Here is a 21,869-nt window from a genome sequence, read left to right on the forward strand (position 1 = left end):
TGAGGCCTAACTTTCAAGCTCCAGTCCTTATTTACACAGGGTTTTCTTCGTGCAGTCTCTTCTGCACTCCAACAATTCCCCCTTTCTTTTCTTGCATGAAGAAAACCCTGCGCACAAGGCTGGCAACCCCAGTTACTAGCATATTGTTTTGGTACAGCCTTGCAAAGCAGTTTCTAGCATACTACTTCCCTTTCCGAGGGCTTTACTATTTCCACTATATCCAAGATTCCACTGAGCAGGAGGGTGTCAGTCGGCAGGGTCGTCGCGGAGAAGGGAGGCAGGCACGGCACCTTCAGGGCGTCCCCTGTTTATCCACACAGTGTGCTCTGCAGCCTCCTTCCGCTTTGCTCTGAGCCATCCCTTTTACACCCTCAACAGAGTCTACGAAAAAGGTACTGACACGGCGTTGCTGCACACGTGGCCAGTGCGTGCAACAAGGCCGCCAGGTATGTGCTCTGCTGGCCAACAGCAGATTTTTTAAGTTGTAACATATTTCTCCCAGCTTCCTTTTTCAAAGTTACGTGCTCACAACTAAGTCTAGTTTGTAATTCTTTGTCATTAATTCGGTACCAGTTAATGCTTCTCCTTCCAGTAGCTCACTTCTGATTGGAAAAAACACACAAAGCATATATACAAGCAATATATACAAACAACTTTCACACACGTAATATACTAAATCATAAGAAACATAAAGACAGTTCACATATCAATATACAATCCTCTACCACAATTCTCCCCGAATGCTCTCCAAGCCATTGCAACTGTTTGTGGATGGACTCACTATGGTCACTTAGATTAGAACAACACATGCCTTCAAATTCTTCACAGCTGTGTCCTTAAGCCAGAAGCAAAAATCAATAACCGCACGATTTTATAAAATAGCGTGCCTAAGACTATTTTGGTCTAGTAGTAGCCGTTCCAAAATTTGAGCGGTGTCACCTGCTTGTCCTTTTGACCAGCAGGCCAAATCCTCAATTTGTTTCAATGCCTGGGCTGCCGCCACTCCAGGCGCAAGCATAGATGCAAAGACTCGCACTGCCACAGACCACAGCCGCACCCCATCGCCGCAGCCAGACGCAGGACCTGCACCTGCACCTGCCCCTGCTCGGCGCAATCGGCGCGGCACATTCAGCCATCGCCTACAACTAGGGCCAACACTGCCAGCTGGCCAAGACAGCAAGGCCCTCCACAAGCACTCCCCGGGATATCCCGCCAAGCACGGTCACCGCAAATCAGAAAAACACTGGGGGTAACTCCTTGGCAGCATCGCCATTCCACAGCAGCAAAATTTGCTGGCCTCGATCAAATGACAACCGGGCACCATAAGCGCCGAGGCTAATTTTCTGATTAGACTGTAATCCAATTTTTCCCAGGCCTGATCCACAATATCCGTCTACCTTAAACACAAAACTTTTGTATTGATCATTAGCTGGGGACACGTCTGTCCAGCTGCCACCTTTGAAGATGTTATAGGGAAAATGCCATCCCAAGATTTGAGCAGCTTGGCTTTGGAGGCTTGCTGTGCTGGCATACTTGTCACTAAAAACAACACGTTTGTGTAACGTGATTGTTGCTGGCACTACCTACAAATTTTGATCCTAATAAATTTAACTCTTGTGGGGAAATATACGGAAGACTGCCCCTTTTTTTTTTTTTTTTTTTTTTTTAGCTGCATTTGTTTTAATGTTAAATGAATTCATTCAATAACAGCTTGTCCCATAGGTGAATGAGGGATACTGGTAGTGTGAGTCACTCCCCAATCCTGTAAAAAGGCACCATAATGGATCACTGTCTGTCCCGATTTTCTTTGGTACTCCCATGGTTTTCTTCAGTGTGAGCAGTAGCAACAACAAAGGCAGAAAACATATCAACAGTTACATGTACATATTTAGATCGATTAAACGATGGAATATAAGTAATATCAGATTGCCATAATTCATTGGCACATAAACCTGTTGGATTTACTCCTGCTGGAGTATTTGAAGGCACAATATGTTGACGGTCAGGGCAGGCACGTACAATCTGCTGAGCTTGATCTGCTGCCTGACCTGACAGAGAGCATCATCTACCACCAATTGACAAACTGTAGGATTATTCGTCATTCCTCGAAGCAGTACAATCCAATGATATTGTTGTGTGGGTCGTTCATTGTTAAGCACTGGAACTGAAAAGGCAAATCTAGGACAATCATTAGGGTGTAAATAAATAAAAAAGTAAAAAGGTGAAATAACCCAATCTTTTAAATCAATCACCATCAAATGCTAACATGCTGGAATCATAGTAGGATTTGGTACGCCCGGTTGTAATGCACCCATTGGTGAAATGATTGCATTAATAGCTCTTAAATCTTTTAACATAAATCTCCATTTTCCTGATTTCTTTGGGATAACAAATATTGGAGTATTCTATGGGCTAGTGGAGGGAATTATATGTCCTAATTTGAGCTGTTCATTGACTAATTTTTGAGCTCACTCCAGCCGCTCGCCTTTTAATGGCCACTGATCGACCCAGACCGGCTTGCCAGTCAACCAGTCCAGCTTGAGTCGGGGCTGGACATCAGTGACGTGCTAAAAATTTGAGGTTAGCCTCACATTCCACTGATTCAACAAATCCTGACCCCATAATGTACATGGGGCATCAAAAACATATGGTTTCAAAATAGCTTGTTTGTTACCTGGGCCTACACAAGGTCTGTGCGCTCTGCTGTGGGATCTGTGTTCCACCTACTCCAGTTACAGCTGCCAGGGCTTGTATCAGAGGCCGAGAGGGCGGCCAGTCAGGATTTTTCACTATAGATACATCAGCCCCTGTGTCAACTAGGCCAGAAAAGCCTTCCCATTAATGATTATTGTTAAAGGAGGCTGTGTAGCTGTGACTGTCTGTGTCCAAAATTCTTTTGTGATAGCAGAGTGACCTTTATTGTTGTTATACAGGCAGCTTTTATAGATTATTACTCTGGCCACGATGTGTCCACGCGCCCCTTACCCAGCTGTGATTGGTTACAAACAATAGTGCACGCACCTATTTTAACTTTACTATTGGCTATGCCTAAAAAGGAGCTATTTTTCACTTGTTAAACTAAACATCATTTTCTCACACACTCTATATCAACTTCCCAAACTCCCCATGTCAGCTTCTCACACTCCCTGCACCAGCTGTTCACACTCCCTTTTCTTTCTCATCCTCTTTATCGGTGTTTCCCAACTTCAGAAAAGAGCACAGGCTTAAATCATCAAGGTCAAACCTCAACTGTAACTGTGTGTATGATGCCACAATTCCCCCTTTTTTGTTTTTCTATGACCATTACTTGATGAACCGTACTCTGTACCATTCGCTGGGAGCGTGACAATAGGCAGGGGGTGATTATTACTACGCATAAAAGAACTACTAGCAATATAATGTCTGCTTTGCTAAAGATTTTAACCATCCTGTCAATTAAGAGCATTGATAAAGCAGAAGCTGTAGCATTAGTTTGTTTTGCAAGCCAACAACCCAACTTATTCAGTGTGGTTAACACCTGTGCCACTCCAACTCCTGGTGCAAATATTGAAGCTGCAATGATTTTAGCTGGTTCCCAAAATTCTGCTCTGAAATCACACTAGCTATCATAAGCATGCGCGCTGCAGCTATTCTGGGTGTGTCTATGACTTAGGTTCATGGTGGTGTTAGGGAAATACATTCTTAAAGTCCCTATAGTACATGGATCTCCCCTTATATGCGAAGGAATACCCTGCTAAGCTCTATTATAGCCCTGCAGAAGCAGTTACTAGCATTTTGGTGTTTTGTTTGTTTGTTTGTTTGTTTGGCTTTTTTTTCCTCAGAATCAATTACCCTTGAGAGTACAAACAATCCTAATTTTGTGGTGGATGATCGTCCCAGCAATAGTGCACATAATCCTCGTGATATAAGACCAAAGACACCAGTAGGAATTAAATGCACCAACGTGTCAGTGATTACTGTTGACCAAAACATTTAGCTGCCAATATCTCTGCTTTATAGTGTTCCTAGCCCACATTGTGACACGCCTTTACTAAATCTGCAATCGTTTTTGCCCGATTTCCGATAAGATCAAGAGCTTGTTGGCAGTCTGTGTTAGCATTTTCAATGGCTAACTGGAATACCAACACATCTGCAGTAGCCGGATTTTCTGTTTATCTCTGAACTGCCATTTGTAGCTGATCAAGGAAATGCTCATAAGGTTCCTGTGCTCCCTGCCAAATGGAAGCAAAGGAAGCCTCCCCTGTCCCAAAAATCAGGGACACGTCTTAATGCTCTCTTAGCCAATTCAGTCAGTTGTTGGAAAGCCACTTGCTGTAACCCTGCCTGTGCCTGATTTTGACATGTGTGATATTTTATTCATCCCAAAATATTTAGCTCTCGATTTAAGAGATTTAACACCTATAACACTTTAGCTATTGTTTCATTGGGAGATTTCCCTATCATTCCCCCTTCTTGTTTTAAAAGCATATTCTCCAAAGTACCATGTGTGTGTTCTATGATCGATTGCCCAATAGGATTGTAAGGAATACCAGTAACATGCTCAATACCTTATGATGACAAAAATACATATGTCTGATAAGAAGTGTATGCCAAAGTTCCTGCGAGCGTAAACCACGAGGATTAACACCATTCACTGGTGGCATAATCATATTTTAACAGCTAGTACACAATTGTACAATTGAGCGGGCTTGCTCTCTTGTTATACCAAATTGTCACCTAATAGCGTCAGCATTCTGATGGTAGAAGTCATGCAAGATGTTTGCCTGCATGAGCGAGTTTGGTACAAGAGCTGCACTCGTGAGAGGCTCAGCTCGCCTGTTCCCTTCTGCTGTAGGCCCTGGAAGCGTGGTGTGCGCTCGCAGGTGTGCAATGGAATAAGCATGTTTACGGTTTTGCAACACTGATATTAATTGTTGAAATTGCTGGAACAGAAGAGGATTAGTTATTTCCCGCGATGCCGATCGAGACGATCCAAGATGTGCTGTCTCCTGGTAAAACCTGGGCCCCGAGCCTCAGCCGGGCGGGGGGGCGGGGCCAAGCGGCCGCTCTCCAGGCGCGGCCGGCGGGGGGGAAGCAGCAGCGGCGGGGCGGGGGGGGGAGGGGGAGGGCAGCGGCGGGTCAGCCCTCCCTCGCCTCAGCCGGGCGGGGGGGCCGGGTGGCGACGACGACCCAGCAGCCCTGTGCCGGCCGCCCCCTTGTTGTTGTTGCTGTTGTTGTTGTTGCCGCAGCTCCGGCCGCTCGCGCTCCGTAACCGCCGCCGCCCCCTCCCGCCGAGGGGACCATCAGCTGCGAACGAACCGGCGCAGCGGGGCCCGCCGCGCGTCTCCGTCCCTTCCAGCCGCGGCTCGCTCCGCGCACGAGCGGCAGCGCCGAGGCCAACGCCGCCCGCGGCCCCGGCCGGCAGCAGCAGCGGCGTTCCCGGGGCGCCGCCGGGCGCGGTGGGCGGCGCGGCGCGGGGATGCCGGTGTACCGACTTCGTTGGAAGAGGGGGAAAGAAAGAAGTCTGTCTTTCTTTTGGGTCCCTGGATCAAAAGATTCGATGATGACTTTTCCAGGCCAGCAGCATCCCCACAGGTGGCTGCACGCCAAAGTTTAACGTCTATAGTGTCCCAAGTCCTTGTCAGGTATATATTTGAAGAGTTTGCCTCCGGTACATGGGCTGATACCCAAACCAGGAGTACCGGGAGTTTTATCAAGTCAGAACTGTTAATAGTGCTGGTTTCTCTAGCACTTTTGTCAACACTTTAACTACAGACTTATGTTCTGTTAAAGCCGTGCTTCCCATCATTCCCAGTCACTTACCTCCTCCTGTTGAGGCAGTTGTCGCTTATTTTTTTTTCTTCAGGTCTTTAGATTCTTACTTCTTCTTTCCTTTGGTTCCTAATTCTTCGTGTTTCCGATAATATCTTTTGCATACCCCACTGCAATCAGGGGGGCTAATATCTTTTTCCAAGTTTTAATCCACGCTCCTCTAAGAAGCTTCTCACCAGTCGCGACAGTGGATCCCGCAGATCGTCCAGCTTTCCCCTATAGGCCGCCTGTATGTAGATCCGCCCAGCTTTCCCCTATAGGCCGCCTGAATTCGCCGTCCCTTCTCCGCTAAAATAACACTTGTTCAAAACAAGTGATAGATGTCCCGAGCGAAACCATATTGAGTCCAGCTCATTCTTCCTGTCCCTGTTCGGGCGCCAAATTGCGGAGAAGGGATTTGGAGAAGTACTGAGACAACTCAATATGAGTTAGCTGCAGGAAGTCTCGTTTATTGCGCAGTTCTTATTGCTTATATAGACAGTATTTGCCAATAATCCTGAGACCACACCTTTTCTACACCATTATTGGATGATACATATGCTTGTCATATTTAACAGCTTATTTCAAACAGATACCCACCTAGCGAAGCTCTGCTCTAAGCAAACACCTCTCCCTTATCATACAGCATAGTTTTCTTATCCTTAACTTCAAGGGCATTCTGCCCTTGAGGCCTAACTTTCAAGCTCCAGTCTTTATTTACACAGGGTTTTCTTCGTGCAGTCTCTTCAAAGATCTGCACTCCAACACATTTGTTTAAATAAAACCCCACAAGGACAAATTAAAAAGCCCTCCTTTAAACCTGTCCTAGTTTCAGCTGAGACAGAGTTAGTTTTTCTTTTTAGTAGCGAGAATAGCTCTGTGTTTTGAATTTAGTCTGGGATTTTTTATGAGAAGAATGTTGATAGCACACCGATGTTTATAGTTGGTGCTGAGACCTCAAGGACTTTTCAGGTTGCCGTGTTCTTGCCAGTGTGCACAACAGACTGGGGGAGAGCATAGCTGGGATAAAGAGCCCAGAACTACCCTCATTATTTGAACTTAGATTTAGGATTGAGGGCCAAATTGGCCAATGGAATGTTCCGTATCATGCAACATCATGCCCAGTATATAGATGAGGATTGGCTGGGAAGTTTGATCTCTTCTTGGATTCTCTCTTGGAAAAGTTACATGATAAAATTGCATCAAGAGAGACTGAAGCGAAATGTAGGAAGATGTTGCGGACTACTGGTGTCTCAATCTTCGGGGATCACAACCCAGAAGGTTGTCGTGATCTTCCTCGTATATCAGAAGGCTTTATCACACTCCAAAGGTCCTTGTCACAACCAAAGGCTTCCAACAGAGAGCTTCAAGATGCTGCTCTCCAGGGGCTCCTATCACTCCAGTCTCCAGGAGGGAACTGCCCCACTCCCTCTTGGGAGTGCCCCACCTTTATTCATCCATGAGTCACGTGGTTTCCGGCTGACTAACATGACTCACAGCACCTGTCCTAACAAGGCACAGGTGCTTTCTATTGTAGTAGCCAGGAGCTCCCCCGACAGCCAGGAGCTCCCCCGACAGCCAGGAGCTCCCCCGACAGCCAGGAGCTCCCCCGACAGCCAGGAGCTCCCCCGACAGCCAGGAGCTCCCCCGACAGCCAGGAGCTCCCCCGACAGCCAGGAGCTCCCCCGACAGCCAGGAGCTCCCCCGACAGCCAGGAGCTCCCCCGACAGCCAGGAGCTCCCCCGACAGCCAGGAGCTCCCCCGACAGCCAGGAGCTCCCCCGACAGCCAGGAGCTCCCCCGACAGCCAGGAGCTCCCCCGACAGCCAGGAACTCCCCCGACAATTCCCCCTTTCTTTTTTTGAAAAAATACCTAATAGCATTTAGGGCTTTCTAATGTTCCAGTTCCATTTTTCATCGCCATTTGTCAGATGCCTTGAAACAAAACCGTGGGGGAGTCGTTCTTATGTTTTTCTGTCATACCACATCGGTGGTGGATATATCCACTGTTCTGATGAGGTTGGATACATCCACCCCGGTTGTTCTGGCTGCTTAATCTGCGGCTGCCGCAACATTCCTTCAGGGGTCTTTTCCGGATTAGTTTGCGGCTGTTGCAGTGTTCCCGCAAAGGGCTTGCCTGGAGTATAAGACATCTGTGCATACTTTCTCTTTCTGCTGCTCCTCGGCCGGCCATTGGATTTGCAGTTTTTTGCGAGATGACCTATTCTCCCGCACTTATAACACTTCAGTTTCTTATTATCTGAGGCCATCAAGGTGGTGGCTAGCGCGGTCATTTCATGTTCCACGGACCCGACCTTAGCACATGCAATGACCATCTCCTCTAGGGAGGGGTCCCCTGGGAGTACTTCAATAACTCTTCGGCAGTCAGTGTTGGCGTTATCCCTTGCAAGTTGTTTTGTCAACAGGGCCCGTAGATTGCCGTCATAAACTTGTTTTTCTATAGCCCCTTGCAATCTTTCTACAAATTGTAAGAAAGGCTCCTTGATTCCTTGTTTAATTGTGGAATACCTCGCTTGGTGTTTCGCCATTTCTGTGGTCCACATGAGGGCCTGCATTCCTATTTGTTTGATCTGCCCAAGAACTTGGGGATGCCATTGGGCTTGTACTGCCGGATTACTAAATACCTGACCCGTTCCCATCAGGACATCTGCACCTACGGCATAACATGGGTCACCTTGAGGTAACTGTATATTTTGTAGTGCCTGACGATCAGCCAACTGCCTCCACGTGCTCATAAAAATGGAGCGTTGTACCGGCTGGAACATAATCTGAGCTAGATGTTGAAAGTCATACGGCACCAATATTTCCAGGTTTAGTAATCGTAATAATTGTGTTACTGCTGGGGAGTTTGGCCCATACTGTGCTACTGCCTTTTGTATGTCTCATACGACTTTCCATGACCAGCCCAGGTATTGATTGGGCTGGTTAGAACCCGGGAGGGTCAATTCCACAGGGAATACATTTGGCCTTTCCTCTATTTCCATCATGGATAATTTTTCGTTATTGACTGGCAGCCCCAAGACTTGAGCCAAGTCCCAATCCCCAGCCTCTATTGCTTTCATTTTTATTTCGTTCCAAAAACGGACCGGGTCACGGCGTTGAACTGTCACTGTAGGGGTTCCCAAGGGGTTTGGATTTAATAAACAGACAGATTCTAGTGACTTTTCCCTCGGTGGTAACTCCTCAGCTGGGCTGTCACTTGTTTTGGAGATTTCTTTTGCTACAAGGGGGGTCATAGCCTGATGCAGTATCTCCACTACAGCTGCTAGCTGCTGAGATACTCCTTGGAGCATTGTCACGGCCTGGCGCACTAGTGCTGGCTGCGCCAAATGTACCTGGGCCAGATAACCAGATACTGCGGGATATGAAGTTGCCAAGGGTGGGGCCAATTGCTCAAATGGCGGAGCCGTAGGCATAACGCACCCTGAGGAGGAAGGGGGGGTTGCTGGGGCAAAGGGTGGGGGACGCTCCACTATTTCCTGCAGGGTGGGGTAGAGTCCCTGCATAGTCCCCGCAACTTTATTGATCTCTGTGAACAGCGAGGATACGTCTAACTCGCTGTCCACACTGTCTGAAGTTAGTCTTCCTTCAGATAGTTCGTTGTTCCCTTCATACCCCTCGCTTGCAGATACATAATCTGTTGATTCCTCTTCCTCCTCTTCTGCTGACCCCTTTTGAATTATATTATCTAGGGCCTCCCATGTACGCAGCAGGTCGGTCCGGCCCTTTTGCTTAACCACAGCTTCATAGAGTAACTTATCCCCCAACCTTTTCCAAAGTTCTAGGTTAAAGGTAAAGGTGAGGTTGACTAGATCTTCATGTCCCGCTGCCCAGTTGAGTAGGTAATATAAATCCTCATTACTTATACTGAGCCCCACAGCCATTCCTGCAGACTTGAGAAAGGTGAAGGTCTGGCTTTCCTTTACAAAATTCTGACCCATGTTCACTCCCAGTGGCTCACCTTGTTCCAGCTGTCTAAGTCAGAACTGGTCAGTCCGCAGCTCCTGCCGCTCTCAAGCTTCGTTCTGCAGTCCCAGTGGTTCCTGTTCCGACAAATCACACCGGGGTCACCAATTGTTGCGGACTACTGGTGTCTCAATCTTCGGGGATCACAACCCAGAAGGTTGTCGTGATCTTCCTCGTATATCAGAAGGCTTTATCACACTCCAAAGGTCCTTGTCACAACCAAAGGCTTCCAACAGAGAGCCTCAAGATGCTGCTCTCCAGGGGCTCCTATCACTCCAGTCTCCAGGAGGGAACTGCCCCACTCCCTCTTGGGAGTGCCCCACCTTTATTCATCCATGAGTCACGTGGTTTCCGGCTGACCAACGTGACTCACAGCACCTGTCCTAACAAGGCACAGGTGCTTTCTATTGTAGTAGCCAGGAGCTCCCCCGACAGCCAGGAACTCCCCCGACAGGAAGACTTCCTCAGGCACTGGAATTGTTCATAAATTATACAGAAATTTCCACTTCTGGAGATCTTGAAGCAAAGTTAGGTAAATGTCAGGAAAGATACATAGTTGACACAGGCTTAGGACAAGAAATAATCTCCCAAGTCCCCTTCCAGCCTTAATCTTCCATGATACCAAAAAGGTAGACCTTGAGGGGTCTTATGTCAGATACTGTAGTCTCTTCAAATGTTGATTTATGTCTATTCAGAACTGAATTGTTACAAAACTTTGACAAAATAATCAAGTAGAAAAGTCAGATAGAAAAACTGAAAAGCAAAATGTGTAAGTTAGGATTGTTAAGTTTAATAAGTAGCTATAGAGGCCTCACTAGAAAATTACTGGATGTTTTAAACCAAGGACCATAAAGACCCCGCCAGCCAGTTGCTGGATTTCTATGTGTATTGTTTTAAGCAAGAGAACCATGAAGTTCTCACCAGCTGACCACTGGATGTTCTTTTATTGTATTAAGAAACAAATGAAGTGGTCACGGACACCAGTTTTGCTGCTTGAAACCTCCCTCGTTACCCCTTCCCATCTTGATTTGAATATCAAGGATTATAATCAGTAAAAATAAGTAGAATTAACCAATGATTGTTATTGGGTAGGAATATTGATAAGGTGATTCATACCGCTGTCAGCATGGCACCAGTGCCAGCACTGAGGGTCCAGAGGCTGGGGAAGGATCGCAGGTATGTTCAAAGGAACTTACACTGCCGTCCAAGAGAACCCCTGTCGCTCCAGCCAGCGAGTCGGCTTTGTCGGAGGCCCAGCTGAAGTGTATGTACACCAACGCACGCAGCATGGGAAATAAACAGGATGAGCTGGAGATACGTGCACATGAGCAGGGCTACGACCTTATTGGCATCACGGAGACGTGGTGGGACGACTCCTATGACTGGAGTGTCAACATGGAGGGGTATAAGCTTTTTAGAAAGGACAGGAAGGGGAGACGAGGAGGGGGTGTCGCTCTCTATGTCAGCAACCGGCTGGAATGCGTGGAGCTTCGCCTGGGGTCGGAGGAGGAGCTGACAGAGAGCTTATGGGTCAAGATTAGAGGACGGGGACAGATAGGGGATGTTACGGTAGGGGTCTGTTACAGGCCACCTGGCCAGGAGGACAGAGCAGATGAGGCGCTTTATAGCCAGATAGGAGCAGCCTCGCGGTCACAAGCCCTGGTCCTCATGGGGGACTTCAACCACCCTGACATCTGTTGGAGAGACAATACGGCAGGGCACAGGCAGTCTAGGAGGTTCCTGGAATGCGTGGATGACAACTTCCTCCTGCAGGTGATAGAGGAGCCGACAAGGAGGGGTGCCATGCTTGACCTTGTGCTCACCAACAGGGAGGGACTGGTGGGTGAGGTGAAACTTAAGGACAGCCTTGGCTGCAGTGACCACGACACGGTGGAGTTCAAGATCCATGGGGCAGCAAGGAAACCACTCAGCAAGCTCTGTACCCTAGACTTTAAGAAGGCAGACTTCGGCCTCTTCAAGGACCTGATGGGCAAAGTGCCATGGGAGGCGGCCCTGGAGGGACGAGGGGCCCAGGAAAGTTGGTCCACATTCAAGGAGCACCTCCTCCAAGCTCAGCAGAGGTGCATCCCGATGAAGAACAAGTTGGGCAAAAAGACCAGGAAGCCCGCGTGGATGAGCAAGGAGCTCCTGGACCAACTGAAAATGAAGAGGATAGCCTATAGAGGGTGGAAGCGGAGACAGATAGCCTGGGAGGAATACAGAGAAGCTGTACGAGTGACCAGGGATCAGGTGAGGAAGGCTAAAGCCCTGAAGGAATTGAATTTGGCAAGGGATATAAAAAGCAATAAGAAATGCTTCTATAGGTATGTAGGGGACAAAAGGAAGTCCAAGGAGAATGTAGGCCCCCTCCGGAAGGATACTGGTGCTCTGGTTACCCGGGACATAGAGAAGGCTGAGGTACTCAATGACTTTTTTGCCTCAGTCTTCACTGATAAAGCCTCTTGTCTTACCACCCAAGCTGTGGAAAGAACTAGCAGGGACTGTGAGGATGAACCACCGCCCACTGTACTTGAAGAGCAGGTTCGGGAACATCTGAGGAACTTGAAGGTGCACAAGTCCATGGGACCTGATGAGATCCATCCGTGGGTCCTGAAGGAACTGGCGGATGAAGTTGCCAAGCCACTGGCCATTGTATTTGAGAAGTCGTGGCGGTCTGGCGAGGTCCCCGATGACTGGAAGAGAAGGAACATAACCCCCATTTTTAAAAAGGGGAACAAGGAGGACCCGGGCAACTACAGGCCGGTCAGCCTCACCTCTGTGCCTGGCAAGGTCATGGAGCAGATTCTCCTGGGAACCATGCTAAGGCACATGGAGAGCAAGGAGGTGGTGGGTGACAGCCAACATGGCTTCACCAAAGGCAGATCGTGCCTGACCAACTTGGTGGCCTTTTACGATGGGGTGACAGCATCGGTGGACAAGGGTCGACCAACGGATGTCATCTACCTGGACTTGTGCAAAGCTTTTGACACTGTCCCGCATGACATTCTTCTCTCTAAACTAGAGAGGCATGGGTTTGATGGATGGACCACTCGGTGGATAAGGAATTGGCTCAATGGCCGTACTCAGAGAGTAGTGGTCAACGGCTCGATGTCCATGTGGAGACCGGTCACGAGTGGCGTCCCTCAGGGGTCTGTGTTGGGCCCGGCCCTCTTCAACATCTTTGTCGGTGACGTGGACAGTGGCATGGAGTGCACCCTCAGCAAGTTCGCCGATGACACCAAGCTGTGTGGTGCCGTCAACACGCTGGAAGGGAGGGATGCCATCCAGAGGGACCTCGACAGGCTGGAGAGGTGGGCCCGTACCAACCTCATGAAGTTTAACCAGGCCAAGTGCAAGGTCCTACATCTGGGTCATGGCAATCCCAGGCACAAATACAGACTGGGCGGAGAATGGATCGTGACCAGTTGGAGAGGGTCCAGAGGAGGGCCACGAAGATGATAAGAGGGCTGGAGCACCTTTCCTATGAGGACAGGCTGAAGGAGTTGGGGCTGTTCAGCCTGGAGAAGAGGAGGCTCCGAGGTGACCTTATAGCGGTCTTCCAGTACCTCAAGGGGGCCTACAAGAAAGATGGGGAGAGGCTGTTCAGGAGGGCCAGTTGTGATAGGACAAGGGGTAATGGTTTTAAAATAGAGGGAGGTAGATTCAGGTTGGATATTAGGAAAAAATTTTTTACTATGAGAGTTGTAGAACACTGGAACAGGTTACCCAGAGAGGTGGTGGATGCTCCATCCCTGGAGACGTTCAAGGCCCGGTTGGATGAGGCCCTGAGCAACCTGATCTAGTTGGAGATATCCCTGTTCCTTGCAGGGGGGTTGGACTAGATGACCTTTGAAGGTCCCTTCCAGCCCTAACGATTCTATGATTCTATGATTCTATGATTCTATGATGTAACTAGTGAAACCAATCATTTTAAAGGTCAAATTTAAGAGTGAGAATAATATGCAGTTTTATGTTAAAAAAAATATGTAAAGATAATTCAACAAAACCATTGTATAAAAACCTATGGATTTTGATGCTAAGGTGGACACGCTTGGATGGAGCTATCCCCTGTCTCCGCAGCGCTGGAATAAAGGAGTGCCTGTTTGTCTACTTTGTGTAGATGAATTTTCTTCCCAGCTGGTAACATTCAGATGATTCTCTGCCTCTTTGCCAGCCTCCAGCAGCTCACGGAGACCATTCTCTACGACTCCCTTCAGGCACAGGCATCTCTGCTCCAGTGTGGGGTTCTCCAAGAGCTGCGGGTGGGTCTCTGCTCCACTGTTAATCTCCATGGGCAGCAGGGGGGCCGCCTGCCGTCTCACCATGGGCTACAGGGGAATTTCAGCTCTGGCACCTCCTCCTGCTCCATCTTTGCTGACCTGGTGTCTGCGTAGCCGTTTCTCTCAGGTCTCAGTCCTCTCTCTGCTGCAGCTGTCTTCAATCGGGTAGCAGTGTCCCAGTGTGGGCATCCGTCTGCCCAGGAGGCCAGGGGTCAGCCCCCTGCCTCCTCACTCTCTTCAGTGTAGGTCCAGCCTCAGTTCAGGCTCCTTTGACCCCAACTTAAATAGGGCATTCGCAGAGGCACTGATCGGCTCATCCCTGGCCTGAGGGGATGGGCAGGGTCTCACCTGTCCGACTGGTTTTGGAGCCTGGGAAGCTTTTCACAGCTACTTACAGGGGCCATTTCCACAGCCTCTCCCGTGCTGCCAAAACCCCATCACATAAAGCCATCACATTAAGGTTTTTTCAAAGGTACTTACAGGGACCATTTCTGCAGTCCCTCCTATAAACTCAGCACATATGTGATCTTAGAATCATAGAACGGATTGAGTTGGAAGGGACCTTAAAGATCATCTAGTTCCAACCGCCCTGCCATGGGCAGGGACACTATCCACTGAATCAGGTTGCTCAAAGTCTCATCCAACATGGTCTTGAACACTTCCAGGGACGGGGCATCCACAAATTCTCTGGGAAACCTGTTCCAGTGCTTCAACACCCTCATAGTGAAGAAGTTCTTCCTTAGATCTAATCTAAATCTCCCCTCTTTCAGTTTAGAAGCCATTGCCCCTTTTCCTATCACTACAAACCCTCGTAAAAAGTCCGTCTCCAGCTTTCCTGTAGGCGCCCTTTAGGTACTGGAAGTCTGCTATAAGATCACCCCAGAGTCTTCTCCGGGCTGAACAACTCCAACTCTCTCAGTCTGTCTGCGTAGAAGAGGTGCTCCAGCCCCTGGATCTTTTTGGCCCTCCTCTGGACTTGCTCCAACAGCTCCAGATCCTTCTTATGTTGGGGACTCCAGAGCTGAACACAGTATTCCAGGTGGGGTCTCACGAGAGCTGAGTAGAGGGGCAGAATCCTCTCTCTCGACCTGCTGGCCACGCTTCTTTGGATGTAGTCCAGGAAACGGTTGGCTGTCTGGACTGCAAGTGCACATTGCCGGCTCATGTTGAGCTTCTCATCCACCAGCACTCCCAAGTCCTTTTCCTCAAGTCTGCTCTCAATTCATTCTCCGCCCAGCCTGTACTTGTGCTTGGGATTGCCCCGATCCACATGCAGGACTTTGCACTTGGCCTTGTTGAACTTCATGAGGTTCTCACAGGCCCACCTCTCCAGCCTGTCAAGGTCCCTCTGGATGGCATCCCTTCCCTCCAGCGTGTTCACCACACCTGTGATGGTTTGATGGGGGGGGTGTTTTCTGGTGGCAGGAGAGGGAATTTGCTCCACCAGATCGGACTCCCATCCCCCCTTGGGGTTAAGCCAATCGGCGCCTCTGCGAATTGCCCTATTTAAGTTGGGACAAAGGAACCACCAGAAAGGTGTGCTTTGCCCAGGAGCAAAGAGGGGGGAGGAGGGTGCTGCCCTCACTTCCTGACCCTAGCCGGGCGGCTGCCCGCACCGGGCCGATGCCACCCGCTCAAGATGATGGCGACGGAGCCGCTTGGGGAACTCGGCCGAGTTCACCCAGAGAGGACTAAGACCTGAGAGAAACGGCCACGCAGACATCAGGTCAGTGAAGATGGAGCGGGAGGAGGTGTGCTGGAGCTGAGTTTCCCCTGCAACCAGTGGTGAGACGGCAGGCGGCCCCCCTGAAGCCAGGACAGACTTGGTAGAGCAGAGACCCACTCGCAGCCCATGGAGAAGCCCACGTTGGGGAAGAGATGCCTGGGCTTGAGGACGGTCATGAAGCATGGGCACAACAAGGTAGAGACGCATCTAGAGTCTGTGGGACAGCCTATGCCGGAGCGAGTGGCAACAACTCCCTAAGAATCCGAGACTGTGGTAAGAGCCCACGCTGGAGCAATCCAATGGGTAAGGATTGCATCCTGCAGATGGAACTCACGCTGGAGAAGCTTGTGGATTTTCCTTGTGAGTAGGGGATCCACTGGAGCAAGGGAAAATGGTGTAAGGACTCCTCCTTTAAGAAAGGAGTGGCAGTAACAACATGGATGAACTGACCTGCACTCCCCTATTCCCTGTCCCCCTGCGCTGCTGGGGGGGGAGGTAGAGCCGGGAAGAAAAGGAAAGGGGGGTGGGGAGGTGTGTCAGAGAAGTCTTCTGGCTGCTGCGCGGGCTAAATGAGAAGCACCTGTAGCTCGTTAAAACAGGTGCTGTGAGTTACTCTAGGAAGCCAGAAGCCACGTGACCTGTGGCTGGTTAAAGGTGGGGTATTTCCCTCTTGGATATTGGAGAGGTTAGAGCAGTAGCTGAAGCTTTTTTGTAATATCCAAGAGCCTTCTGACTGAGATGCCTTGTGATAGCAATGACCCTTTGTTGTGATACAGTGTGACAAGGATACCTTCAGTTCATGACATCTGGTGACTCTGATGTGATCCATTGGGATGTGAACTGTCTGGACCGCAGGGTGAAGTGCGGTATAGAAGAAGCCCAGCATAGCTTGAGAGCGGTGAAGAAGCTCCGACTTCAACTAGTACCAGAAGGTATGTGCACTCACATGGGGCTCAAGGGACAGAATTTAGATTGAAAAAATGGGACAGAGCTTTGTAAAGGAAAGCCAGAATTTTGCCACCCTCAAGTCTGTGATAATGGTTGCCGGAGCCAATATAAGTGGCTCTATAAATTGATCTCTATAAGTGATCTCTATAAATTACTGGATTGGGCATCAGAGCAGGAAGGCCTAGTGAATCTTGGCACAGCCTTTAGCCTTGAGCTCTGGAAAAAGCTGGGGGATAAGTTACTCCTGGAGGCTGTATTTGAACATAAGGGCCTAACTGATCTGCTGCATACATGGGGGGCCCTGGATGACATAATACAAAAAGGGGTGGCAGAAGAAAATGAACTATCAAACTATGATTCTGTGGATGAAGGTTTTGAAGGAGATAATGAGCTATCTGAAAGAAATAGTGTGGACAGTGTATCTGTCCTATCTTTGCTGTGCTCAGACATTGAGAAAGTTGCGGGGACTGTGCAGGGACTCTGCCCCTCCCTGCAGGAAGTGTTGGAGCGTCCACCACCCTTTGCCCCAACAGCCCCCCCTTCCTCCATCTTGCCTACGGCTCTGCCACTCGAGCAAATATTCCCAGCAACTTTGTATCCCGCAGTGTCTGGCTATCCAGCACAGGTGCAAACAGTGCAGCCAATAATGTTACGGCAGGTTATGATGATATTACAAGGGGTGTCCCAGCAACTAGCAGTAGTAATGCAAATATTGCAGCAGGCTATAACCCCTTCTGCAGTAAGAGAGTGATACCTGAAAAGGAAACTGAACTTTCCAAGACTTGTTTTAAAGTTTTAGAAAGCAGGTATTCTTTATTGCAGCGCTGGGTGCACGGGGGATTTCTCCTCCTAGCGTGCACACCGGCTTCTGGACAGAAAATTAGTTATACACTACAATCATGCATAATTCATAACATATTTACATATTCTTAAACAATTGGTTAATTTTCTCTCGCTTTTCATGTAAATCACTTCGCATGCTCAGTTTTCCTCCTCCGCCCCTTTCTTTTGGGTCTGGGGTGTAATTAGGGTAGGTGGTCCGTGAGTCGGTGGTCGCGATCTCCCCCTGCCGGAATTACCTTTTCCCCCAAGTCACTGCATGTTCACAGTTTAGAAAAACATGATAACAAAGTTTATGCAGTTTCTGCAGTTTCTGGGATGTTCCCTCCAAGGGCAGACAGTTCTTGATAAAGAGTCTCTGTTTTAATCACTGCTGGCAGCTTCAAGGATGAAAGTCTTGTTAGTTTCTTTAGGTATGTGTAAATCACCTACTGCCGACTGAACCCTTCATGAAACTGCTACACAAAACTTTAACCCCTTTATTGTTGGGTAACAATTCCCCCCTTTTCTTTATCCTTGCGAATTCTTTCGCAAATTTCATATTGTTCATGTTTAAGAATTGTGAGTAGTACCCAAACTCTCCTAGTCAACTTGGTTAATTGGTACCAGAACATAAAGTTTACAATTGTTAGTATTGTTACTGCTACTAATACTACAAGCAAAGGATGTATTAATAAGTGCAGCACTCTAGTTGCTGATGGTGAATACTCTATAAAAATATTCCACCAATGATGTTCTTCATCTTTCTTCACTCGTTCCAGGACGTGGTGTATTTCTTCAGCGTCGTGATGGACAGTTATCAGAGTTTTTTTGTCCATCTTCTCGGACTTGCTTCAGCAGTCGTCTTAAGTCTTCATGTTGCACCAGTCTTTTCAGCAACGCTGAGTTCATTCCAATAGGGGTAGGCCGCAGGTCATGATACAATGTATAGTTAGATTTTAGTAATTGATAAGATGTGATGGGAGCTAAATAAGTAAAATCGCATCCTGTGATAGTTACAAAATTACAGATACAAAGGTTAGAGTGATCATTCATATTTCTAGTAATGTTATCTACCAAAATGGAATTACAGGAAGTTCTTAGGCAAACACAGCCATTACCTATATATACAAGTACAGTTTTAGGTTTTTCGTCAGGATGTATCTCAAAGTGACAAACATTCTGTTCAGTGTCAAGACAGATGTCTTGAGCTCTGATGGTATTGCTTTCACAAATGAATCCTTGTTGCCCTTGCACAATGCATGTGCTAATGTCAATTGTTTGCCATTTATTCTCACTCTTTCGTGCCCACACTCTGTGTTCCAAGGGATACAGTGTAGTCCCATTGTGATTTAATCCTAATGCAATGATTGGATATATTGTGTATACCGAAGCATTGTGTATAGTTAACACAAAGGCTGTGACCATATCATTTTTGGGATCATAAGTAAAATTAACTAACTGCCACCAAGATTGGAATCTTTTTTCAAAATTATTTGCCTTATCCCATATCACTTTCCGAATCTCATTGGGTAAAGTGCCTTCTTCACCTTCCTTTATAATCATAGCTGTTGTGGATTGAATCCACGATTGAGCTTGGATGCAGCTGAGAGCTAAAGAGATATTGTTTTGGGCTGCACCAAATGCATCTATAATGGACTGATGGTCTTTTTCATTTATGTTCTCCCACTGAGGTAATGTATGTGATAAAAGCCACTGTTCACTTCCCAGAGCCAAAAGGGAAGATCGTAAAGGATGTTCCAACTTGTTTAGGTCACTAGTTATTGTAACTAATTTATTCATTAGGACCTCAGAGTCTATATTATTTAGAATTCCCATTCCTGTTCCCAGGATACCAGTAACATCCCTCTTCATTCGTTTTTCGGAGAAGATATTTCGTCTATGTAACCACATTTTCCACCCCATGTAAGAGGTTTTCAGAAATGGTGAACAGGCTGGCTGGATACTGGAGATGTTACTTTGCATTGACAATTCAACTCGTCTGAGGGATCGTGACGGGTTAAACAATATCTGCTGTTGTCCTGTATTCTGAATTACGTAAGGTCCAATTTCAAAAAATAGAGTATTTGGCATAGGTGGCGTTGTGCTAGATGGACTTGTCATCATGTTAGGGCTGGGAGTGATTGTTGTCACTGGTTCAATAATGCCCATTTTGAATTTAAATGTGAGTGCCATGTCACCTTTCTGAGTATTCCAGAGGCAAATTATAAAGACAGGCTGGGTTAATGTAAAATTGCTCCAGCATTCTAGTTTTTCATTTTCGAGGGCACAAAGATTCTTTGTGAGCACAGAATTATTAGTTCCTTCTACAGTAATTTGAGTTGCTTTTTCATGGATGGTTCCATTGGTCATTCGGTAACCTATTTGGATCCCTTCTCCAATTGTTCCCATCAAGAGGGGAGCCTCACTGTCCTTGTCCCAGCCCCACTCATGTTCTGAGTATATTTGCATTCCATGCATAACCACAGTAGCTAAATTTAAGTTCAAAGATGGTCCCATACTTCCTGTGGACTTAAGGTAGGCGTGAGACCATGGCCAACTTGGAGTGGAAGTGTTTACCATTTCAATCATACTTATCAGAATGGTGACAATTAACATCGGGTCAGTCTTATTGTTGTTGGTCCTGTGGCTTCTGCTGTCCATTGTTCCTCAGGTGCTTTCTTCACCCGGGAGTAATGAATCCAAGCAGGTCGTTCTCTGATCTTGATCGCCGTGTAGGTTGTCAGCAATATCTGGAACGGTCCATTCCACTTCTCCTCAAGGGGGTGACCTGAAATAGTTTTAACATAAACCCAATCTCCAGGTTTGAATGTATGCACTGGAGAATCTAATCCCTGTGCCCTGGTGGACATTACTACTTTGTTTACTTCTTCCAATTGTTTTCCTAATGCTATCAGATATTGTTGTAAGCCCATTTCTCCAACTTGACTGAGATCTTGCCCTTGATACCTAGTTTGAAATGGTTTCCCATATAAGATTTCGAAGGGACTCAATTTTTCCTTAGTTCTTGGTTTAGTTCGAAGCCTTAATAAGGCAATTGGAAGGGCCTGATCCCATCTCAAGTTGGTTTCTTGACAAATCTTGCTTAATTGTGTTTTTATTAAGTGATTCATTTTCTCCACCTGCCCGCTTGCTTGGGGTCGATAAGGTGTATGCAATTTCCAGTCAATTTCTAAAAATTTACTAACAGATTGCACTACTTGTGATACAAAATGCGGCCCCCTGTCTGAAGAAATTACTTCAGGGACTCCAAACCGAGGGATGATTTCCCTTAGCAAAACTTTAGTCACTTCTCGAGCTTTGTTAGTTCGACAGGGAAATGCTTCAGGCCATCCGGAATAGGTATCTGTTAATACTAACAGATATCTATACCCGCCTTTTCTAGGCAATTCCGAGAAGTCTATTTGCCAATTCTGACCTGGAACACATCCTTTGTCAATGTTTCCAAACTTTACCCGGTTGTCTGCCTTTGAGTTATTCTTTAAACAGGTTTCACATCTACTAACCACATTTTTTACAGTTTGAAATAAACTTCGTGCTATTATTTGCTTAGAGAGAGAATTGTATAAAGCTTCTGTTCCCCAATGAGTTTTGCCATGTTCAGTTTTTATCAACATCCATAGTATTCTAAAGGGAACTATTATTCGATTGTCCTCTACTGTTGCCCATCCTGATGGATTAACCTTAGCTTTTAAATCTTTGATAAGCTTTTTATCTTTTTCATCATATTCTACCTTTTCAGGTAGCGATAAGGATTTTTCTGGGATCAAACTTAATACCTCACCTTGTTCCGCTGCTTGCCTCGCTTTACGATCAGCCAATTCGTTACCCACCTCCTTGTCAGTGTTACCTTTTTGATGACCTTTACAATGCATGATGGCCACAGCTGCTGGAAGCTGAACTGCTTCTAAAAGTCGCAGTATCATATCGGCATGTTTAATACCTTTTCCTTGTGTGGTTAAAAGTCCTCGTTCTTTCCAGATCGCTCCATGAGCATGTACTACACCAAAGGCATACCTTGAATCTGTCCATATATTTACTCGCAGCCCTTCAGCGAGCTCCAGCGCTCTCACCAAGGCAATTATTTCTGCCCTCTGTGCAGACGTACCTTTTGGGAGAGATCTTGCTTCTATTACCTGCTCAGTTGTTGTTACCGCATACCCGGCCATTCGGACTCCATTCTTCACAAAGCTGCTCCCGTCTGTGTACCAGGTATGATCGGCCTCTTCCAGTGGTTCTTCTTTCAAGTCCGGTCTACTTGCATAGACAGTTTCAATTGTCTCTATGCAGTCATGTACG

Source organism: Tauraco erythrolophus, chromosome W, assembly GCF_009769465.1.
Source record: "Tauraco erythrolophus isolate bTauEry1 chromosome W, bTauEry1.pri, whole genome shotgun sequence".
Lineage (NCBI taxonomy): Eukaryota > Metazoa > Chordata > Aves > Musophagiformes > Musophagidae > Tauraco > Tauraco erythrolophus.